The sequence below is a fragment of the Silene latifolia genome, chromosome 7 (genome assembly GCF_048544455.1).
Source record: "Silene latifolia isolate original U9 population chromosome 7, ASM4854445v1, whole genome shotgun sequence".
NCBI lineage: Eukaryota > Viridiplantae > Streptophyta > Magnoliopsida > Caryophyllales > Caryophyllaceae > Silene > Silene latifolia.
Genome location: NC_133532.1, coordinates 96,721,383 through 96,729,527, shown reverse-complemented (window position 1 = coordinate 96,729,527; position 8,145 = coordinate 96,721,383). Strand labels below are relative to the sequence as shown.

General features: G+C 38.3%; 1 long non-coding RNA gene across 1 annotated transcript; it reads left to right on the top strand.

The window, feature by feature from the left end:
- The first annotated feature begins 5,289 nt into the window (after nt 1-5,289).
- Nucleotides 5,290-7,627, top strand: LOC141591184 (uncharacterized). The gene is made up of 3 exons (XR_012520717.1): nt 5,290-5,448; nt 5,546-5,653; nt 7,439-7,627. It is a non-coding gene; the product is annotated as an uncharacterized LOC141591184 (long non-coding RNA).
- Nucleotides 7,628-8,145: the final 518 nt, after the last annotated feature.

Below are 8,145 nucleotides of genomic sequence, written 5' to 3'. Positions count from 1 at the left end.
TTTGTGAGATATGATGAGTGAAATAGTCGTGTATTGAGTAGTATAAAAGTAAGTGTATATGGGCAAGGGTGATGTAAGTGTAAAGAAGCATGAGAATGAAAGATTGAGATGAGAGATACGAATAGTGACACTTCGGGATGTGTAGGGGCTTATAGAGGGAGACGGTTAGCATTGTGTTGCTTAAGGATATATGTAATGAAAGGTTGCTTTAGAGGGATGGAGAAGAGGGGTATATAGTGAACTTAGATAGAGTTATGTCGCGACGTGGATTTGTAGATGGTGACCAAGTTTGGGAATTTGGAATTTTCACGATGTGAGCCTAGTGAGTAATTCTTTGGGCAGCTAACGTTATGAGATGAATTTTGGTTTCCTAGTGATGTAAAAAAAAGGAGATGCAATTGTTTGAACTTTAAACGTTGATTTTATGGATAGATTAGTGACAATTGGGAGTTATAGTATAATGAGAGAAGACCCATGGTAAGAAAGAGTGAGATGATATCGACATAAAATAATGGGAATTGAGTTTGGAGCAATGTGAAGGTAACCGGAGCACTAGAGAGTTAGACAGAAATAATGAAGAGTTGAATCATTAAGGGAGTTTGTCGAGGGTAAAAGAAAAGAATAAGGGGAGTAAAACTAGGAACATGTTCACTGAGGATATGTGATATAAAAGTAAGGAATCGTAGAGATGTATGATACTATCATGAGGATTTGAGTTACAGTTATATAGAAGTTCCAGGACAACATGATAATCATGAGTTTCGAGGAATTAAAGAAAGCAAAAGTTGGGTAAAGAATTTGCACGATATGAGATTTTGGTGGTGAGTCGGGTGACGATACAATTACGGATGAAATTGGAAATAGTGTTGAGGTGATTTTTGTTGATATATTTGATGTTTGTTGTTTGGGATGAGAACCAAAGGGAGGAAAAGGATTGTTATATTAAGAAGTGATAGTAAGAGAGTAGTCACATGAAAAATGTTGGTGTCATAGTATTGTCACTAGTGGTTGAGGATGATGTTATTTTGGGGAAGTTAGTTGTTCTAATGAGGTTGATTTTGTGAAGGTGATTAATGGTTGGTTATGAGGGATTTTAAGGTATGGATATATGAGGTATTCGCTGGTAATTGGGTACTGATGATATGACTACGTTCGTCGGGTGGTGATAATTGAGTATATGAGAGAGAGTATGTTATGAAAGGCACCTGAGTTAAGTCCGGATAAGAGGTATTCATTGTCAAGTGGTAACTTACGTGATCAGGATTGACTAGTTGGATGTGATTACGGGTCTATGATATGTGTAAATGTTTGTGTGAGGTTCTGACCTCACAAGAAGTGGTATGGTGTGATAATTATAAAGTTGTTATATGAATGTTTTGTAATTTATGTTGGGTACGGTATACTTATGGAATGAGGTTCAAAAGGTAATAATTTGATTGATCTGGCATGGATAGTTAAAATTGTATGTGAATTGATGATACATGTTTATTCTGTGAAATGGTAAGGATGATGTTCATGAGATTCTTGTCAGTTTATTCCGTATAATATGTTGTGTTATAATCTAGTAAAACGGTTTTGAATGAGTTTTCTTGCTCGAAATGTCATACTGAGTCAGTGTTTATGGGAATTATATGTGATTGAGATGTTTATCGATGTGGTTGTTGTGCCCCGGGTGGTGATCCGGGCATGGTACTTCATGTTGTGATGCAGCATTTTTGCGGCTGCAGTGCGGTTGTTGGTGGCGGTGTTGCGATGCCGTCACCGGTTGTGGTGGAGTATACGGGGTGGTAACGATTTGAGTTTCGAAAGTACAAACCAGTTATGCACAGATTGTTGTTTTGTTGTTGTTGTTTCTTGTGAGTTTCGATTAGACACATAAAGACTGTTGTTTTTGTTTGTTGATGTTTCTTACCGGTTTCAGTTTGGGGATGAGGGTAGAATATGATATGAAAGAGAGTTGTATATGTTTTCGTTGTTATCATGGTATAGTGATATTCTGTTGATGGGACACAGTTGTGAGAAGTTGTTACCTTAATCTTGATCTTGTTTTAAGATAAGACATCGATAGTCATAGTCATCATGGCAAGGGAGTCGTAGAACATGTGTGGTAATGATCTGATATATGCAGGTGGTTCATAATCCTTTGTTGAGACAGTGAGTGTAGGGTGTTGGGTAATTAGTGTCGTGTTAAGTTATGTATGAGCCTTGCGGTATGAAAGAAAGGAACTTGAGGATCTAGTGTGAGTGTACGTAACAAGTGTGGATCGTAAGGTATGCTTTTGGCGATAAGAGTTTTATATAGGTTAGGGGGTGTGACGAGTGAATTGAAGGATGAGAGTTGTTTAAGTAAGAGAGCCTAAGATATATGCATGGCGACTGTTCAGATTATAAGTGGTTATCTTTGACATGCGGTGGTGATGGGGATAAGGAGAATATATAGCTAGGATTTAGTAATAGCGAGTTACGAGGACGTAACATTTATCTTAAGAGGAGTAGGATGCGATAAAAGAGATTTTGATGGTTGTGCGTATGGTAGTATAATTGGAAGTAGAGTGTTGGTGTAGCATAAAGGACGGATATTTGTGTTGATTTTAATAAGGTCATGATCGTGCTGTAGTAGTCCGATGTTAAGGAATGAGAGAATATTTCGATAGTGTTGACAGTTGAATGATTACGATTATGAGTCCAATAGTTTTGACAGTCGGAAGATGATGTTTATGTGTTTGAGTAAACTTCGAGGACGAAGTTCGTTTTAAGGATGATAGAATTTAACATTCCGTTTTGATGATTGATCTTCTTTTGTGGATTGAGTGCTATTGAGTGTTATGGAAGTGATACAAGGTTGGCAACATTATTTTGTGGTTATTGGGTAATGTTATGGAGCCAGTATTGGGAGCCTATGCTATAGTTGAGACGATATCGTGAGCCATGTTGTTTGTGGAGTTGGTGTTAAGTGTCCATGTTTTATAGGTTGGGTTGGAACTTCGCGGTCGTGTTTTGTTTTGTTCGATGTTTGCTTTGAGTCGGGATAATGATTTTTGTGGTGACTTGTATAGTTCCTTGGTGTTGTTATATGTGGTTGGTATAGTCTTGTGGCGTAGTGTTGGGCTTTGTTTTATAGTAGAGTGTGAACTTCGGGACGAAGTTCTTTTTAAGGGGGGAAGATTGTAACACTACGGATTTTCCTTGGTGACTACTCGACCGAGTAGAGCTTACTCGGCCGAGTAGTGCTGAGGTTGTGTGTTGTTTTGGTTCTGCCGAGGAACACTCGGCCGAGTAAAGTGAACACTCGACCGAGTATGGGACACTCGGCCGAGTATACACTTACTCGACCGAGTTTCCGGTTTGGCGGAGTGTTATTTCGACGGTTTGATTAGGGAATGTTTAGGGTATTTTATATTTCCGCGTCAGTTTCTAATATCATTTGAAAGCTTTATCATTTCTACGATCTCTCCCTAATCACTCCCTAATCATCCTCTAATCTCGTTGTGTGTGCAAATCGTCGTGATCCTTGCGTGTAGTTTCTTATTCTCATTTGTTGGTAAGTTTCATTCCCTTGTCATTTGTATTCTTTTGGGGTTCCTGTATATATGGAATTGGGGAAAATGGGATTGTGCAAAGTGTAATTGTATTATGTGATTATTGTTGTAGGTGACAATATGATATTCGTTATGCATTTGTATGGTTGATTGCAGCGTAAGCGGATTGCGAAAAGGTAGGGTTTCCTACTCAGTTCTTGTGTAATTGATTTGAGATATTTGTTGTGTTGTGTATGATTGTTGTCTGCTGATCATCGGAGTGTTGGTGTTGTGGTGACGGTGGTGATGTGCTTGTGTTGTGACGGAAGTGGTGTTGTGACAGCTGTGATGCTGTGGTATGTATGATTGTGGTGGAGTCACTTGCGGGAGTGGCTTCACACCCTAGTTCGCCCTCCGTGGAACCCGTCACGGGAGGGGATGTGCACATTAAGGGACAGGGATTGTTAGTCGCTCGTTGATGAGCTGGACTAGGTGGGGATGGGTGCGGTCACCCATCGGCGGCGAGGATTACGTGCGATGGGTAATCAGCGGGGCTACACACTTAGGTGTGTAGTCGGTTAATGTGTGAAATCAGGAGACTGGTGATGGAGGATGATCAGCCGGTTACAATACTTGTTTGTCTTATTTGAATTATGCGGTAACTGACCCCGTGTTGTTGTTTTGTAAAACCTGCGGTGATCCATTCGGGGATGGTGAGCAGATTGTGACAGGTAATGCAGATGTTTAGCTATGGGACAGTCATGGGGAGTCACCACGTCAAGTCTAGCTTCCGTTGTTATGAGTCTAGATGTCTTGGATTTCATTTGTATTGAGACCTTGTACGTTTATTTTGAGTTGGTCTGAGATAATGTAATCTTTAACTTATATACTTTGATAAATGTTGTTTGGAAATTGTAACTTTGATATACTAACCTCGGGAAACCGAGATGGTAACAGCCTTTCATGCTAGGGTAGTCCTTGGTAAGGTACCTTGGTATGAGGGGGTGTTACAGCCACAAACGGAAGAGAGGACGCAAGAAGATGTTCCTTCCTCGTCTAACCCGAACGTTGTTCCTTCCGAACCTAGGAGGTCAGGGAGAGTTAGTCGCCAACCTGATAGATACATAGGTATTATCGAGGAAGATGGCAACTTAGACGTGTTACTTTTAGAAAGTGACGAACCTGCAATCTACAAAGCCGCAATCTCTAGTCCAAATTAAACTTTATGGCAAGAAGCCATGCAATTCGAAATAAATTCTATGCATGAAAATCAAGTTTGGGACTTGGTTGATTTGCCTCAAGGTGTAAAATGTAACGCCCCGTAAATTTCGGACCGTTAATATATTTCAGAAATAATTTATTAATCAAAATAAAAGTGATAATTAAGTATTTAAAGTAAAAAAAATAATTTAAAGAAATATAATTTTATTATATTTTGAAGAAAAGTATTTATTTTGATAGTTTTGAAATGTTTAAAAATAGTTTAAACCGTGTAAAATCTTTTATTTCGAAATAAGGGCGTATCGGGGGGAAAATGACAATTCGTTTGAACGTTGGGTAAACGAATTTGGATATGGGTCATGTGAATACTCAATTTTATTGTAATCTCGTGTTTAAAGACTTTGGACTCGACGGAGTTTGCGTTTGACTTACGGATTTAATTATTATTGAAACGAGTCAAAACCGACTCGTTAAAAATCCCGACTAAAAATCCCGCACGTAATTTTTTCTTTCTTTCTTCTCTCACGCACGGCTTCCCCTTCCCCTTTATTCTTTCTTTTTCTGAAATTTTGATGTTCATCCTCTAAACAAACCAAAATCAAACACCATTTTCACATTCAAGCTCAAAATCGCCATAAATCCTTCGTTTCTTGTCCGTTTTTCGCGAAATTTACCTTTCCGGAATCCCCTCGCCACGATCTACAACTTAGTATGTTCTAATTTCAATTTTCATTAAGTTATTTTAAGACCAATTTTCGAAAATTCGGTATTTTTGATTAATTATTGTGTTTTAATTGTTTATTTAGGTGAAGGATTGGAAGACGAGTTCGGGGACTCGTATATTGTAGAGGATAGCGGTTAGTTGTGGTTAGGGTTTCGGTTTTGAGGATTAATTGCTCATTTTCTAGCTTAAGGTAACATATTTCGAGCTACTCGACGAATTATCGTCACATGTTTTTTTATTTTTATATGTTTGGTGAATTTTAGTTTGGGTAGTAATTTTCACATGTTAAATTTAGTTGCATGCAAGCTTAATTTGTGCCTTTTGGTAGTTTAAATTATCAAAATTGAATTGGGGACGATTAATTAATTTTCAGACGGTCTTATAATGTATAAAAATGAAAAAAAAAAGAGGAGAAATGGTCCGGCAGCGGGCCCGGCAGCAGCCGGCAGGCCGTGGTAGGCCCGTGGTAGGCCCACGGCTAGCCCATGGTTGGCCCGGGTCGGTCCGTGCTTGTTTCGCGGGTTTTCGTGCAATCTTGGTCTTTCCGGGTTAATTAATATTAGAATAGTATAAGTAACAAAAGGGTAGTAATTTGAATTGAAGCATACTAGTAACAAATATTATGTTAACGGAAAAATTGTGCTTATATTAATAGTTATCACATGTTAGGATAGTTTACAAAATGAAATTGTAATTAATAGGCTCAAAATGAATTTTATAGCTATAATTGTAATGCTTTGTTGATTGTGCCGAAAACTGAGCCTTAGTCCCTTTGACTGATGCGATGTCAGTTAATTGAGTGATTGGTCAGCCGCAATTTGACCCACATCGCAGGGCTGGGGTTGCGGGTAAAAATTCGGTTGAATGAATTAGATAATCGGCCTTTTTCTTGTTTTAGGCCATTTATTATATCTCTATTTCACATGTGTAATTAGTTGAATTTAAATAGTTTCTTATTTAATTAGTTGAATTTAAATAGCTTCTTATTTTGTAGTAATGGCCCTAGTTTCCCCTAAAGCCTTTTATATTGTTATAATTGCTAGGATTGGAAATTTGTATTGAATACTTATTGAGGAACTGTTGGGATTGTATGCTGTAAATAGACATTTATATAGCCTTTCACATGATAGAATGTTAGTATTTAGGTTGGTAAGTAGGACTTTTGCCCTCTTAAAGTTAAGTGGGTGTCTTACTTGACTTGTGTGGTGAGTCTTGAGTGGTGTGGGCTAAAGTATTCAAGCTGGGACTAGCTGTGACTAGGTCCTAGGTGAGTATTTCGGCCTCCATCATAGATAGGTCTTTATAGTCTTTGACGAGTATATGTTCACTGCTTGATAGCCTTTGTGTTCCTGACTAGTGGATGTTTATCCAAGTTGGGGCATGACCTCAGGTACTAATTTTGATAGTATGGGGTCAGCTTAAGTACTAGCCGACCCTTCGGTGGTGTCCTTAGGGTACTCACTTCACTTTGTTTTAAAAAAAGTTGTGAGTCTTGGGTGCGGTGGTGTGTATCCGCATGTCTAGGTCTGCGCAGATTTTAGGCTAGGGTTGTGTTGTCTCTTGGCCATGTTTTCTTAATAGTAACCGCTGAGCCAAGATACCGGTTCGATTACCTTCCCTACCTCGTGGTATAGACTTGAGTTACAAAGTGACTATTGACCGTACTAAGAACTTATGCCCGTCTTTGATATATTGCCCTTTCTTGTATGGTGATTTTATGAACTGTAATAGGTGAGATGTAAGCGGTTCTGATTGATAAAGTTTGGATTACTATTTGTTATCTGATTCACATGATAGTTTAGTTTGGTCAGTTTAGGGGTCATTTGTTAGAATACATGAAAAGTAAATGGTTTATCAAATTGTTTACATGTTACATTACATGTTACATTAATTTTGACGATTCGTGGCTGGGAGGACTCGAAGTTACTCCCCACTGAATTGTGGCTTTCGTGTTTGTATAAAATGCGATTGACAGGTTGTTGATGCTTTGTTGGGGGTCACAGACGGCTAGTGAGCAAGGAACCTTGGACCTAGTTTTGGCTATTTTATTAGTAAACCTTTTACACTTTTGGTTTGTATATAATTTGAAGGGACATATGTCTCCCTTTCTATTTTTGGGTTGTATCTTTATATTTCCGCGTCTTAAGCTATGTATGTAAATTAGTTTATCGGTTGTTGCGGGGTTTCGACACTCTTCTTGAGTTGGAATTGGTTGTGAATGGTTTAGTTAGAAAATTTTTGAAATTGCAGGTTTTTGGACTAGTTGAACCATTTACAAACATATCCTACCAGTTTTTCTGTAGAAATTACGCATTTAAGTATTTAGATAACGCTAAATATCTAGGGTGTCACATAAAACCTCTCCAATGTAAATGGATCTTTAAGATAAAGAATGGCATAGAAGGACATGATGATGTCTACAAAGCAAGGTTAGTGACAAAAGGTTTCACCCAAATTCATGGTTTACACTATGATGAAACTTTTGCCCCCGTGTCCATGCTTAGATCAATTTTGATTATGTTAGCGATTGCCTCATTTCATGATTATGAAATATGACAAATAGATGTCAAAACCGCCTTCCTAAATGGGTATTTAGAGGAGGAAGTGTACATGTTCCAACCGGAGGGTTTTGTGAATCCGAAAAAATCCTAACTGTTGGAGTTAGTGTCCTCCACAATAGTG